This window comes from Quercus lobata, chromosome 3 (assembly GCF_001633185.2).
Source record: "Quercus lobata isolate SW786 chromosome 3, ValleyOak3.0 Primary Assembly, whole genome shotgun sequence".
Classification (NCBI taxonomy): domain Eukaryota; kingdom Viridiplantae; phylum Streptophyta; class Magnoliopsida; order Fagales; family Fagaceae; genus Quercus; species Quercus lobata.
Window position 1 is genome coordinate 55,465,560 of NC_044906.1, and position 17,554 is coordinate 55,483,113.

The following is a 17,554-nucleotide window of genomic DNA, read 5'->3' on the forward strand; positions in this document are numbered from 1 at the left end:
CGGTTGTTACTTTTTACTTGCAAATGGATCAAATTAAGAATTTAACAAGACCATTGATATGACTTTTAATGGCCCTCCTTAATACACGTACTAGATTACAGTATTTCAGATTGCATCTCATTCATTAGGGGTTGGGTGCATGTTTCACTCATCGATTTTTGTTGTAGCCCATATCTTTGGTTTTAGGAAAACTGTCCTATTCCAACTGTCCTATAATTTAAACTTTACACTATAATAGACATATAATAGAAGCGCGACATCGACCACAATGTATTATAATCTCAAGGTCAAGTTGAATATATATATATAAGCACGACATCGACCACACATTGAATATATATATATATATATAGAGAGAGAGAGAGAGAGAGAGAGAGAGAGAGAGAGAGAGATACGTCATACGTGTTAAGTCTTATGTCAAACGTGTGGACTATATCAATCATTATAATTAATTAAAATAGATAAAATATAGTTAATCCAACTACCAGTTGTTAAAAACAATTGCATATGCATCAGGGGAGGTTTTATGTAGTGAAAGCCCGGTGTGAGACTAGATTAATATAGCTCTTAAAATAAATTATTACAATAACTTAAAGTTTTTTTTTTAGAGAACAACAATAATTTAAAGTAAACAATGAATTTATTTTAATTTTTTCGAAGCTTTGATAACGAAGTTTCACTTGTAAAAACTATAGTAATAATATCAATATACTTAGTGTGTTATACCGCGAAAGTAGGTATATTATAATGTTTAATACTTACATTAATTCACCTAATGTGGAAGCTTAAGGGCTCGTTTGGTACATATATTTAAACACCTGTTTTTATTTTTTAAATAACATTACACGTATTTTCACACGCTTTTTCGCCCACACATATTTCCAAAAAATACAAACAACGTTGTTAGAATAACATTACCAAATGAGCCCTAATAATGTTTAATACTTTGAGTAATTTGAGTCACCTAAAGTAATACTCAACTTTTATAATTAAATTCAATAAAAAAAAAACTTTTATAATTAAAAAATATAAGACCACGGTTATGGTTAATGACTACAATAATTTAGAACAATCAATGAAACTTCTTTTAAAAAAATTTAGAAACATTTGGCAGCAGAATTTTAGATACAATTATATTTTTAATTTTCTTAAAATTTTATCAATTGAATATCATTTAAAGTAAATTATGTTAACAATTTTAATATATGTATATTGTGTCACAAGGCCAAAAGATAATTAACAAAAAAGCAAATAAAGAAAATATTTAATAATATAAATGAAATTTTTATTAAAATAAATTATAAAAAAAAAAAAAATTTACTTTATGTTACCTGATGAAACTATATGAAGTAAGATCGAGTTTTGTTGTTCAAATAATAGCTAGTGATATTGACACCCTTTATGCTGCTTGAATCCTGATGTTTATTGTTCAATCCACACTATCTACCTTCTATCTATTAAAAAAAGAAGAAGGTAAGATTGAATTTTTGTTAAAAGAATCTATAATATATCATTATAATCATTCAAAATAAACTAGCCTCATCACACACACTCCGCTCATGTGATGATGTTTTTTTTAATTATTATTTTGAGTTTAATGTAATTTTTCAATTTGAATTTGTCTATTGTTAGTGAGGTTACGCATGAATGAGTTTTTAAGAAATTAAAATTTAGGATTTGAAAATAAGTAAATTGCTAGGTTTTAGTGTGTGCTAATTTTTAGGAAAAAATGTATTAAACGTGCGTGAGATATATTCAAATAGAGGATGTGCTAATTTTTAGGGAAAAAAATTTATCTGGTAGTTTTTTTTTTTTTTTTTTTTTGGTTGAATTTTGTTGAATTAAAATTTAATCATTTTTATTTTTATTTTTTAAGAATAAGAATTATCTAATTAGATTAGGAGTATTTTTGACATTTTTTTGAAACCATAACTAACTTTTTGAATCTTCTTAATATATATATAGAGATAATAAAACATATTTTAAAATTTTGTACCACTTTAGTCATTGAGTTTTAGTTCTACTGTATTTCATTATAATATTATTTTAATTCATTAATGAAAGTACCTTTAGTAATTGAGTTTTAGTTCTAATGTGTTTCATTATAATATTATTTTGTTTCATTAATGAAAGTACCTTGTATGATGTGTAACACTTACATTAAGTGTTTGTAAAAACTTCATTTTACTATAATTAAAACAAAAAAAAAAATAATAATGGTAGTTAAATAAAGTAATTTAAAGATGCCAGTGAAACTTCTTTCAAAATATTAAAAAGATCTGGCAATAGAATTTTAACTAAAGCTGTATTTTTAAACTTCTTTCAAAATTAAAAAAAAAAAATCTGACATACACCATACACGCATGTTTGTTTTTAACTGAAATTGGGGGTTGAAGTTACGACTTCAGTTAAAAACAAGTGTGCTCATTGCTCAAACTTTAATAATAGAGTTTTACTTAAGATAAACTATGTTAATGTGCTTCTAATACAACGCAGGAGAAAAAATATGTCGTATGACATGTAACATAGACTTTAAACACATGGAGTAATTAAGCATGGCGTGTAATATCTGAAAAATGAATAAAAGTATTATGAAAATAGTAGAGGACATTTACTTGGTACAATCATAGTTTGTAAGATATAATTTTTGCACTTTAATCTCTAACTATATCCCGTAGTCACTCTTAATAAAAATAAAATTTGGTCCTCTCAAAGAATTTTAAATTCTTGTTATATCTTTATTAAATGATAATGATCTATAATATCACATTTAGGATTAAATGATAATGATCTATAATATCACACTTAAGATTAAAAAAAAAAAACATTTATAGATCATACCAAAGAGAATTAAATGATAATGATCTATAATATCACATTTAGGATTCCTAATGATTAATAAAACAAAATTATTGGAAAGATAGATGTTTCAATTCTTGGGAGTTGAGCTGTCTTCCTTGATACAAAAAACTGAGTGCGTGCTAGTTTCGTGAAAGCCATGTTCTAAACTGATGTTTGATCGGCCAACTATATTTGATATGGGATCTTTTAAACATCATTGATTCCTTAAAACAAACTTCAAAAAAAAAAAAAAAAAAAAATGCTATCTCGCTCTCGTTGATTATGTCTGCCATTATGTTCCAGGTGAAAAAAAATAAGATCATAATAAGATAACATAAAATAAAAAGCTTCCTCACACTTCCAGCCCAAGCGATTTCCTTACCAGGTGATGGACCTAGCACATAATAGGTACAAGTGAAAAAAATTAAATCATAATAAGATGTGATGAAATAAAGATTATATTAAGGATAGAATGGAGTTGGACTTTGTTTTTGTCTATACCATTTTCAGCATTGATTAACCCCTTGGAGTTTAATCCTTTATGGATTTATCAATGAGTATTGTTATTATTAATTTTTTTTATACAAGATGAAAATTTTACTTTAGCTTAATCTAAGTATATATGTGTGTGAAACTCCCTCTTAGATACTTAAATCCTGACCCTTGCTTTTCACATCCTATAAGCACTTAATACTTATAGAGTGATCATTGTGTTAAGGGTGTGTGGTAGTATCAACGAGTATTATTGGACATATATATCAGTTAAATATGGTGCTTGATCCAAGCAATAATGGTATTAATTGTTATTTGCTTTGATTCATTGCTGTTAATATGATCAGTGAATTGGTTGAAAGGTATGGAAAGATAGGGATTCGAACCCTCGGTAAACAAAAGCCTATGTAGCAGTTCCAATGCTATGCCTTCAACCACTCAGCCATCTTTCCTACATAATGATTATGGCCCCAAAATCGAGTGAATAGTGAGTCATTTCATAGCATAATGAATAATGAAAAAGATTCAGTTTTTATCTTGGGTTTTGACCATGAGGAAGAGAGGATCAATGAGTCTTACCCATAAACATAAACATATATTAATATTCGCCTAGCTTATGAACTGTGTTTTGGATTATGAGCTCCAAGTATTATCTAACGAGGTATAGGGTCATAGGTGGGAGGCATGGGTGCAGTTATCAATTTGTTAGCAATTTTTATTTTTGTATGATTATAGGCACAATTGGTGATGCAAATATGTTTGGCCGACATTGTGATATATATTTTTTTATGATTTATATTTGCATCCATGTTTCCAAAACTAATGATGTAAGATTAGAGAAAGTTTTCGAGTTGTTTGAGCCATCAAAGTATCCACAGGAAGGTTCTCATAAAGAGAATGGTAGCAATATCAAATTAATCCCAATAGCTCATAATGCAGAGGAGGAGATGTCATTAAACTCACTCTCTCAACTTTGGAGTAAAATATTTCACCTACCATGTACTAAATATGTCAATAAACATATAAATAACAATATTTGTTTAAGATTAATGCTATTTCCATACCAAATTTAATTCTTAACTTCCTCCCCTCTCATACGATAGATAAAAAATTAGGAGTAGAGTTGAGAAAAATTAATTTGCAATCAAACCTATGGTTTCAAAAAAAAAAAAAATGTGGAATACATAAAGTTGAACATAGCAAAATTAGAAATTGAAAGAATTCATTTAAACTATTGAAAGTCCATCAAACGAATGATCCAAAGCGACTAGTAGGGGAGAGTGCACCTTATCCCAATTACTTTCTCTCATAGTCAATTAAAATAGCACCCATATAGTCTACAATCTTTTCTCTAGTACGTTTGAGCTGACTTTAACTATTTACCTTATCCATTTCCACGAGAGGAAAATTGTTAATTTTTGGGACCACAAACTTGATCACTAAAGCCAAACAAACATAGTCACGCAAAGGGGAAAAAATATTTTCCAAGCTTCTATTTGCTTCATGATTGATAAGAAAGTTACAATCACAAGAAAATTTGCTCTCCATTTTACCACAGCAGCTATTGTTCCACCTAATCCTATATTTATGATTATAAATCTCCACATTTTTTAATTTAATTGATCTTACTATGATGTTCTATAATATAGGCATATAGTTTTTATGAAATCTTAAATTAATTCCCTTGCAGCTTCCTGGTAGGTACGCAGAGTGGATGTTTGGGTTTAGCATAATCCCATATGTAGTACAATTAATTTATATAAAGTATTTCAAATAATCATCTTTTTTGAAACACATTAATGTAAGGAGCAGTGTAGTATCATTCTTTTGATTTAAAACTCTACCATAATGCATCTATACCGATATCTTTAAAGTTAAAGAATTTTCCTTTCTTTTATGCAGTATGATTGGGTAGGAGCAGTATATCAAATTAATCATAGCAACTCATAATGCAAAGGAAGAGATGTCATTAAACCCGATCTTTCAACTTTGGAGTAAGATTTTCCACTTACTATATAAACAAGTTAATAAACATATAAATAACAATATTTTTTTTAGGTAATCAATATTTTATACCAAAATTTGATTCTTAAAATTTTCCCCTTTCTCATATGATAGACAAAAAATTATAAGGTGTAGATTTAAGAAAAATTAATTTCAAATCAAACATATGTTTAAACATATTACATGATTGCAGGCGTAATCTCATGATTATAGATTACACATATTTCATGATTATAGATATAATCTTAATAGTGTTATTTTACATGTGCCAATATTTTCCAACAATTGACATGCATCAATGGCTTCAAAAATTGTTCATAACCACAATGCTAGTGGGAGCCATATTTGGTGCTTTGTTGGATATTTAGTTGAATGATATACTTGTATGGAAAATGTCAATAATTTGTTCTAATTTTTTTTTTCTATACTGTGGGTGTCCTCACTATTGTTGTTGCTCAAGATCCTAGATATATTGTCATTGGATGAATTATACAAATTAGAATGGGCATGGAAATCTCAATAATGACTTCCACAATAAGTATTGCAAGGTTTTTCTCCACAATGATTGAGGTGAGTTAATTATAGTGCATTTAGTTTTGATTCCTATTGGGCAATTGATCTCCTACATTAAAACCATAACCTTAATATGTTAACATTCTTTTTAAAATTTAGTACAGATGGATGTTTGGGTTCAGCATAATCTCATCTATAGCTCAATTCAATTTACCAAAGTATCTCAAATAATCTTATTTTGGAAATACATGAACACAGGGACAAATGTACCATAATTATTTTTATTTTAAAGTCTACCCTAATAAATCTATATCAATTATTTTAAAATTAATGAATTTTCCTTTCTTTCAAGCAGTATGATTGGGGAGGTGGATGGGTTGCTATGCAAAAAAAAAAAAAAAAAAAAAAAATCTATGATCATGTGTTTAGATTGAAATGAAGTAACAAAAGAAATTGAGAATAAGATATATGCTTGCATTTTAGATCTAAACTTACCTGCATGATGCATAAGAAAGTTTAATATAAGATATATGTAAGGTTGAATTTAATCAACCATCTTATTGGCTTTATTCTGTGCCAAATTTGCTTGTATATCAGCATTTAGTAACCCTGTATTTAGGTGGGTTTGTTGTAAGGGTAGTGAGTGAGATAGAGTGTTGATTGCTCAAGAGTGTGCAAGAAAACAGAGACTCGCGGCTTGATCTCGCGGGTGACTCGTGGCTGCAAGCCGCCAGATGCAGCACATGTGCCAAGCATGCCAGAAGGTGAACAGTCATGCTAGCTGGAGCATTACAGGACAAAACAGGACAACTGGCCATACGGTTATCTCGCGACTGGGTCTCGCGACTCAGTCAAGTCGCGAGGCCAAGCCGCGAGCCATCCCTATTTTGAAAAACCTAACGTTTCACATTCTCCTCTTACCCCAGTATAAATACCCCTTATACCCACAAATGAAAGAGAGCTTCCAGAGAGAATTTTGAGAGAGAAACCCTAGAGTAAAACAAGATTGATTCACCTACAATCTATACATTAGAGTCTCTTCAAATTCCTCAACTTTCTTCCTCTCTATTGTCAAACCCTTGAGAGGCATTTTACCAAAACCTTGTTCTCACCATATTCATCACTGTGAGAGGGCTGTTTGGTGTTCGGGGAAGTAGTTAGGAAGGAACCAATCTACATTGGTTGATGCTACGGTCTAGTAGCGGAATCCGGGAAGCTAGAAAAGAAAAAGGTTCAGCGCAACCTCGTTGGAGCAAGAAGCTTGGAGGGCTTAGGTGCACTGGGTAGATTAGGCTTAGAGGGTCTATTGCTGTCCATGTATCCCAACTACATTTTCTAGTGGATTGTTTACCACTTGGAGGGCAGCGGAGAGGTTTTATGCCGAGGGCTTCGGTTTCCTCTTCGATAACACATCGCGTGTTGTCTTTGTGTTTGCATCTTCCTTCCCTTTTATCTTTGCCTTTTATTATTTGCTGTGGGTTGTGATTTTAATTTGGCTTAGATAGTTTTTCCAATTCTATATTATAGCTTTTGTTCATTTTCCGCACACTAGTTGTTTGACATAAAGCTTGAATTGGTTAATTTGTAATTTGGGGGTCTAAACGTTCAAGGGTGTTTATACACATATTTGAACTAGCAATATATATGAAAATGAAAAACAAAAAAATCTTTCTCAAGGAGTTAAAAGGTAAAGTAGGAAAAATATCCATTCCTATATAACATTTATTTATAAAATTTTGTTCATCATCAAAATATGCTAAAACCCAATAAAATATATTTCCCCCTAATATGTAAAACATTGAAAATGTATCTAAAATATTTTTAAATCAATGAAAAGAAAGAAAAAAAAGATGAAACAAACATTTTTAGGACCTAAAACCCAACAAAACCATGATTCAATCCAAAAAGAGGGGAAAAAAGTCGCATCAAAATCCAAATTTTCTCTTAATAATATTTATAACACATAATGTATTAGAAAATTTTATAAATTCAAGAAAAAAAAAAACATTTGAAAGTAAAATCCAACAAAACAATGATTAAAAATAAAAACATATCAATTATAATTTTTTTTGATAGATATATCAATTATTATTAATTGGTTGTTTTGTTGTAAGAAATTTAAATCATAGTTTCCATTCTTTTTCAGCACAAAGTTTGACTTTTGTTTTGTTTTATTTTGTTTTTGGTCATAATAATTGTTGGTCATTACTCATTATATATATATATATATATATATGGACTCAATTTTATGTGGTCAAAGTTTTTACCATTTTAATTGGAAGTGGTCAATATTTATATACATTTTGTTCCATTCCATAATGGTCTAATCGGAATTATTATATGAAAAGCTAATTTGTTAATTAAAGTACTTAATTTCAGGTTAATTTGTGCAGAAAAGAGAGAAGAAAAGGCTTTTCAGAAAGCCCAGTAGTCATGTGCGAAGACCATGGTCTTCACCATTGTGCGAAGACCGTTTCTACCACTCACTAGTACCACAATTTGATAGCTTCAATGTATCAAGATACAAGTCTAAGTGCAAGCTCTTCACTGGCTTAGTTCCAGCAATGTTGCAGATATAGCAAATCACAGGAAGTTTAGTTTCGACTACTGTATAGTAAACAATAGGTTTCACCCCCCAAAAAAAAAGAAAAAAAAAGAGGTAGTTTAGCTTTAATCAACTAGGTTTGACACTCGTATTTTTTAATTGGTTGCTTAGGATTTGTTAGTATTTTTGTTATAGTCCCTGCTGTATATAAGAGCAGAATGTGTATTAGTCCAGTAGCTAATGAGAAAATCCATCACTTTTCTCGTATCCAAACTCCATTGTTGAGATCCTCTGCTTTATGTCATTCCAATTTTAACACAATGTTCCTTGTGTTTGGCATATTCTTTGATTCATCTGTCATTGCTAAACTCGTATGAACCCACTGTATTCAAGATTGAAATTCTTTTCCATATCTAAGCCAACGTTGGTCACAGATATTAGGCACAAATTAAGATAAAAAAAATTAGAATGATCAACTATTGCATCCATTTTATGACTATGGACATGCATGTAGTATTGCTTTATGTTTTCCATGGTAAATATTAATATCCATTACTTTGGCATTAAAAAAAATTCTTTAAATTGAAGGATCTAATTTGATGTGGTCTCATTCTTAAGAAATTTTGCAACCTAATTCAAATCATGCTAACTAAATAGAATGACTTTGTATAGTCCAACACAAATTAAATCATATATATTACCTAAGTTAGCTTAAACTTATCTCATTCTCAAAAAAAAAAAAAAAAACTTATCTCTAATTCTAAGTTTAATTTGGCTACGATATGTTGCACTTCAAATCCATGATACTCTTTAAATATACAAAAATATGATAGAAATAACATAAGAAATCTAATAGATAAATAAAATAGGAAAGCAACTAGGCCTTTCTATTGTACTTTTTTATTAAAAAAAGAAGTCTTTTACTATAAATTCCACCATTATAATAATTCTTAAATAATATGTTTTCAAATATTTTCCATAAATTTCTTTCCTTTTCCCACCTAAAGCGGGTATTATTTTCCTCTTAAATTATTCTTAGGAGGTATATAGTTTTTATTTTTTTAACTGAAAAGGCTTTTTTTTTGGGGGGGGGGGGGGGAGGGGGGGAGGGGAGGGGGAAGGAGATTAACCTAAAAGGAAGAGTTAAAACGATTAATACTACATACAATTTCCCTTTTGTTCTAATTGGGGAAAAATCCATAAAATTCTCATTTATGAAAGCAATTATTTTATCCTATAAAAAGTTTTGGGAAAAAAAATAATGAATATGAAAGTCATATTTTCCGTAAACCTATATGGTAGTCCAAAAGTCCTCTATTCAAATTTGCTATATATATATATATATATATATCTTCAATCAAATATGTAACTTATCAGAGTTTAAAAAAAAAAAAATGTAACTTATTAGTTACAGATATATTTTTCAATTATCTAAACATACAAGGTCTCTTCCTCTTGCTGAACCTTTCCCCTCTCTCGACACTTATATATTGTATATACCTTTTTCCCTTCCTCTACATATTTTTCATGTGGTTTTCTAGAAAGTTGGGGACTAAGGTTAAGTTTTGGTCTTGTGCTAATTATGCAAGTCGATTCATGGGAGCTAATAAGGCAGTGTGTTTGACGAAGAGCTTCAATTGCTGCATATGGAGACATTCATTTTGAAAGTCTTAATTGTGACAATGCCTTAGCAAAACTTAGTTGTTTATTGTTGGAAGATGATGGTATTTATTATCATGAGAGCTTATAAGGTAGTGTGAGTGAATGTTGCATTTAGCAAATAGGTTCTAAGAAACTATTGCAGTAAAATAAATATTCTTACATAAATTAACTTCTCTAAGTTTTTGTATAATAAAAATTCTTGAACGAATGACATTAGCATTGTATGACATACATTTTATAGTACATGATTTCACAATTTTTTAAATAGAAGATCTATATTAAATTTCTTACTTAAGCAGCATTCGTGTTGCTACAGTAGCTATAGTGTCTTTTGGTTTGTTCAATTGACACTGTAGCTACAGTATATATATATATATATATATATATATTTTTTTTTTTCAATCATTGATTTGTGCTTTTTTTTTTCTCTTTAATATTTATATAAACTGGCATATGTATTGTTATACTGATATAATAAATTTCACATTATTTTCACAATTATTGAGGTGTCAATTTCTGGTAGGTCGAAATAAAATAATAAAATATGAAACTGTGATTAATCACAACTAAAAATATATGATTTGTGAAAATGTTGTAACACTTGTTGTGTGAATGTGTAAAAGTTATAGTACTTTTTAGTTTGCTCAATATGTACTGTTTATCACTTCATTGGCTTTTTTTTTTTAGTCATCGGTTTGTGTTTTTTTTTTAATAATATTTATATGAGTTGGCATATATATTGTTATATTGACACAATAAATTTCACAATATTTTCACAATTATTGAGGTGTCAATTTCTTATAGGTCAAAATAAAATAATATAATATGAGATTGTGACTAACCACAATTAAAAATAAATGTTTTGTGAAAATATTGTAACACTTGTTATCACAATATTTTCACAATTGTTAAGATCTTAGTTTCTTATAAATCAGAAAAAAAAAAAAAATGCAAAGTTCACAACATTTTAATATTAATTTCACAAAAAATTATAGGCAAGCTATTATTGATGGATAAAAAAGTGATATCAGTCATAAGTCCATTTTAAAATCAATAACAACTTGTCATTTAGAATTTGTTATGAAAATATTATGAAGATAACATTTCTATAAAATAAATGATAATATATCAGACTGAAACTTGCCATAGCTGAAAATAAAGGTACTGTGAAAATATTATAATATTTTGTTTTGTTTCTAGACTTCTTTTTTGGTTTAGTCAAATTTGGTGAGCAAAAATTCATTGTTTCGCACACAAGTTTCTTCTATTGATTTGTTGTTGTTGTTGTTGTTTCTTTTAATGCATAGTTTAAAGTGGTTGTCTCAGTATGGGTTCCAGTTAACTCAACTGGTAAAGTTTCTGATGGTTGTATAAGAGATCTGGGATTCAATCCCTGCCTACACCAAAAACTGATTGGTGTCTTGGTCTGATGATAAAGAGATATCATTAGTAGCGGATGTCATATGTTGAAACTCTCTAAAAAAAAGTGATTGTCTCAATTAAAAACCAATAACAATTTACCACCTAGGGTTCATTATAAGGTAGTTGATAGTTTTTAGACCCCTTAAAACACAATTGATTTAACTTAGTTAATTAGCCAAGTTGTTACTTAGTCCAATTTAACAAATCTAGGTTATCACAATCACAAAGATCATATCATGCAAAGTAGCGGAAAGATAAATAACACAATATATGATCACCTAGGAAACCAAACCGGTAAAAACTTGGGGAGGATTTGACCTAGCTATTCTCAAGGTAAACTTGAATCCACTATCTTGAAAGAATCGAAGTTCATACAATAAGACTTACAAGCCCCCACGCTCGACTTCTTATTGCTACCAACCAGTAGAACTTATTGACACGACCACGTGCAAGCTTCGAATCCACGGACTCCTTCTTTCTTGGATTCACCACCAGATACAAGCACACCCGCTTGTGTTTTCTTTAAGCTTCAATGGCAGCAACCGAGTTGATCATCAAGGTGTAGATAATATCTCCTCCTTGAAAACCCTAAGTTTGTGTAAAGGAAAACTCCTCTAGATCTCACAAGAGATTTACACAAACAACAATATGAGCAACACTAAAACGTGGCTAGGGTTTGCCTTTTATACTTAGGACAAATTAGAAAACCCTAAACGTTTTAAACAACTAGGGTTGAGTTGAAAATCTGTAGAAAAAAACATTCTACCTGAGATTCGATCGATCGAGTCTAAGCTTCGATCGATCGAGCCAGATCGAAATGCACAATACTTTCTGCATTAGCTCGATTCCAACTTTACATAAAATATACAACTTTGAGCAAGACTAAAACATTTCTAAACACATTATTTTAATCATGGTTTGTCAACAATACATATTAGAGTTCTAAATACATAGAAACTTAAGTCTTTAGAACCTAACAAACTCCCCATTTGGCAATCCGTGACAAAACACAGCTAGAAGCTCAAAGTTTACAAAATAAAAGCCCTTTACACAAATAATCCTCATAAAACAAATTTAATCCTAACTACTATCCATCAGTTGCAAGTGTAGACAGCAGCTCAATTGAATCAACCTGTATATTTCCTGAAACACTAAACAAAATGCATAACCGCATGTGTAGAAAAAATACAAGTAAATAAAGTAAATTCTTGATTTCAAACAACACATAATAAAGACATATATCAATGAAAAAACTCATAAATATAAATCAATAAACATTTGAAAATAAGAAACATATAAGGTAATAAAAAAAACACTTCCCTTAACATGAATATCCCATCAAAAACATGGTAAGAGCTAAAAAGATAAAATACAATGTGAAGCACCTAGATACAATCTAAACTCCATAAGCTCCAACCAACAAAATACTCTCTCCTTGAAAACAAAAACTCTACAATGTACTCCCCTTTTTGTGATGGAATGCCAAAGGGCAAACAAAATCCATCATCAAAAGGGAGGTGGTGTGGAAGAACGTCTAAACTGTACCAACTTTGCACGTAAGGCACTGATCTCATCGAGCACGTCCACCAAAATCTATCTATGAGTCGCCTGAACGGTAAAGACATGATTCAACGTACGTCGAATGTCTGAATCATCCGAAGTAGTCGGTGGAGGAACATCAGCATTAGCAGCAGTAGCACCAAACGTCTTAGCAGCATCAGCACCTGTAGAAGAGGAAGGAGGGGGAACAGCACCAGATGACACAGCTCTAGGACGCGAAGGAGCAACTCTCAAGTGAGCAACCCTCTGTCTATGAAAGGTGGCACCTATGGGAGCAACAACATGAACAAGCTCACCAGAAGGGAAACCATCTAGACCTAAAAACAGCAGAATCCTATGAACGAAAATATGATGAATAAGTGCATGTCCTACAACAGAACTCCTATGAACCTCGTTCAAAGAACGAAGGAACAGATGTGGGAAACTAATAGACGCACCAGAAACAAACGCATACAAAAACACACATCGCTCTAGAGGGATGGTGTGGAGATGAGAAATGGGCCACAACGAATGACACGCTATCCTAAAGAAAAGATAGGTAGTCTCAGTAAGCTCAGCGGACGTGATCCGAGGATCAGAACCCCACTGGATAGATGACCTAGTGATGTATGACATGACAACATCTAAGGAAGAAGACTCATCATAGGGATAGTCAGGCTCCCGAACAACCGGAACCCTAAGAGCCTCAGCCACTACCCGAGAGGTAATGGTGAACTCAACATCTTGTATCCAACTCCTAATAAAAGTGTTGGAATCATAGACGTGGCAAGAGAGATTCGAGAAGAACTCTCTAATCAGGGCGGTCGGGGGTGGATGATCTACCTCTAAGAGAGACAACCAACCTCTAGACTCAAAGTTAGCCCTAGTGGCTGGATCAATCTCATCTAAAATCACAACACGCTCAGCCCAAATCTTACGCTTATAGTTCAAAGTCTCAAAGGCCTCTCTGCTTTTATCATTCCTAAACACCTCACTCCTAGAGGGAGACTCAGAGGAAGTGGAGGGGGTCCTATGGGCTCTAGTTTTCCTAGGCATGGTGCTATGATAAGGACCAAAACACAAAGCAAAGGAACAAAAAAAAAAAAAAAAAAACAAGGGCAGACTGCAAGTTAGCACAAAAAAATATAGAACAAAAATCTATATGATGCATGAACAAATTCAATGACATGATGCATGTCCTAATGCAATGCAATTAAGTTCAAATAAGCTCAAATTCACAAAATTGGCTTGAGCATAGAGTTTCTAACACAAAAACCCCAAAAATTTGAAAAACCACTTGATCAATTTAAAAGATATTGACTAATTGATCATCATACAAGATAGATTTCAGAAAATAAGGACCAATTACATCAAATCAACAAGCCAATTTCATCAATTTAGCCAAATTTGAACAAAATCCCCAATTCGGGTTAATTACAAGCCCTAGAATTTTCAATTTTTCACAAAGCCCCAAATTGATTAAATTAACCAACATATATCATGAATATAACAATACAAGAACAAAACCCAATGATTAATTTCAGAAAAAGAGGATTGATTCAACAAAAATCCCAATTTTGAAAAGTTTCGAAAATCCCACAAAAATGCATGAATTTATGCATGAAAACATGAAAATAAATGAAAAAGAGAGGGTACAATGGTCATACCGGCTTAGGAAGAGAAAAAGCTTGCAAAAGATTGGCCGAAAACGACAAAAAATCTCAGTGGAGCCTTGCCAGGTCGGAGAGAGAGAGGAAAGTTTGAAAAAGTAGTTTGAAACAGTCAAATTTGAGTTTTTAAAAAACCTGATTCACGAGTTTCTATAGATCGAAAAACAGCTTCGATTGATCGAAAAATAGCTTCGATCGATCGAAACAAACAGAGACTTGTTAAAAACAATTTTAACAAATTTCGATTGATTGAAAATCAGTTTCGATCGATTGAAACAGATAGAGACTCACTAAAACATTTTTAAAAAATTTCGATTGATCGAAAAATAGAATGGATCAATTGAAACTGGCAGAGGCTTAATAAATTTGAGGAAAAACACAGTTTTTGAAAAAAAAACATTTAGAAACAACTCAAAGCATTGAAATTGAAGAATAAAATGTATGAGTATGTGATGATGTGATTTTCAAAAACAAGAATTTAAGCCCAAAATTCCCAAAATTAAAATTTCTTGCATTCTCCATAAATTTTCAAACATCAAGTTAATTTTGCACAAAATTTAAGGCATTTGCAAAACTTGGTTGGTCAGACCATAAACACACACAATAACTTGTACAATGTTTAGCAAAGAGTAACTTGTGTAGTGTGTGCAACTAGCAAAAGTTTGAGATACATGTGAGGTGATATGTGAATAGCAATTAATCACAAAGTCTACAAAATTCATCACAAGAATTTAAAAGAGACGATCACCTAAAGAGTTACATCGTATAACTCCCACATCTCCTAGAACATAAGCTTGCAATCATGTAAGTTTCTTGAATTTATGCCTCATAATATACACACCAATTTTAATTTGATCAGAAACTTATTAAAATAGCCGGGATAATGTACACACCAATTTTAATTATTAAGCAACTAAACCGAGACTTCACCTTATGTTCTTTTTTTGCATGTGCTACACTTTCTTGAACACAAAATCTTATGATATGCATTAAGGTGTTCATGATTGGCTAGTGAACAGTGGTGAGATGGTTATTTATGCCTTTCTCTAAAAGATTAAGTCCGACAGTTAAAAACATGTGACTTCAAGATCAAGACAAAGTAATCAAAAACCATAAACATCTTTCCTACACAACATGCATTACAAAGCTTCAACTAGTAATGTTCAATAAGTAAACTCATCAAAGCTAAACAAGGTACAAAAGACATGTTATGTGAAAATAAATTGACCAACCTTGTTCTCAAAAACCAAGAATAATAGTACAAAACACAATTTGTTTCCTTTTTCTTCCCTTTTTCCCTTTTTATTTAAAAAAAAAAAAAACACTTAGAATGAAATGCACGAATTTTATGCAATGCAAATCCTAGAAAAAAAAAAAAAAACAAAACCAAAGAACAATGGTCACAAAGGGTAGAGCAATGAAGCACAAGGACCATGAAGGCCAAGACAGATCAGGGACACAGAATCACACCAATTACTTGACGAAGTGTCTCAAACTTACTTCTATCAAGAGGTTTGGTGAAAATGTAGGCATTCTGATGTTCAGTGGGAATATACTCAAGACACACAATCTTTCTTTCAACAAGATCCTTAATGAAGTGATACCTAATCTCTATGTGCTTAGTCTTAGAATGTTGAACAGGGCTCTTAGATATGTCAATAGCACTAGAGTTATCACAGTAAACAACCATGGTATCTTGCGATATTCCATAATCAGTTAAAACTTTTTTCATCCAAAGAAGTTGTGAGCAACAACTTACAGCAGCAATATTTTCTGCCTCGGTAGTAGATAAGGACACAAAATTTTGCTTTTTACTCATCCAAGCAACGAGATTAGCTCTAACATAAAAACACCCACCAGTGGTGCTTTTTCTATCATCAGCATTACCAGCCCAATCAGAATCAGAGAAACCAGTAAGAGACAGATTAGACTCTTTACTATAAAATAATCCATAATCACAAGTTCCACCAACATATTTAATTATTCTTTTGACAGCATTTAAGTGTGAAACTTTAGGATTAGATTGAAATCTAGAACAAACACCAACACTAAAAGAAATATTAGGCCGACTAGCAGTCAAATATAAAAGGCATCTAATCATACTTCTGTATAATGTAACATCAACAAACTCACCTGACGGATCATTTGTTAATTTTGCATTGGCGGCCATTGGTGTTTTGGCATGTGCAGCATTGTCCAGTCCAAATCTCTTGATTAGATTCCTTACATATTTTGCTTGGTTGATGTAGATCCCTGAGTCCGTTTGCTTCACATGTAATCCCAAGAAATAAGTTAGTTCACCAACCATACTCATTTTAAACATAGCCTTCATTTCATCTGCAAAAGAATGAGCAAGAGAGTCATTAGTAGCACCAAAAACAATATCATCAACATAAATTTGAACTACAACAAAACTGTTCTTATCCTTTCTTATGAAGAGAGTAGTGTTTGCAAATCCCCTTTTGAAGCCATGCTCAGTGAGATATGCAGTCAATCTATCATACCAAGCCCGTGGAGCTTGTTTCAAACCATACAAAACTCTCTTCAATTTATACACATCATCCGGTCTGTGAGGGTCAACAAAGCCTTTTGGTTGTTCAACATATACTTCTTCTTGCAGCATTCCATTCAAGAAAACACTTTTGACATCTATTTGATATAGCTTGAAGTTCAGATGACTAGCTATAACTAACAGTATCCTAATGGATTCCAATTTTGCTACCGGTGCAAAGGTCTCATCAAAGTCAATCCCTTTCACTTGTGTGTAGTCTTGAGCAATAAGTCTTGATTTATTTCTGATAACAGTGCCATGTTCATCTAACTTGTTCTTAAAGATCCATTTAGTTCCAATTACATTTACACCCTT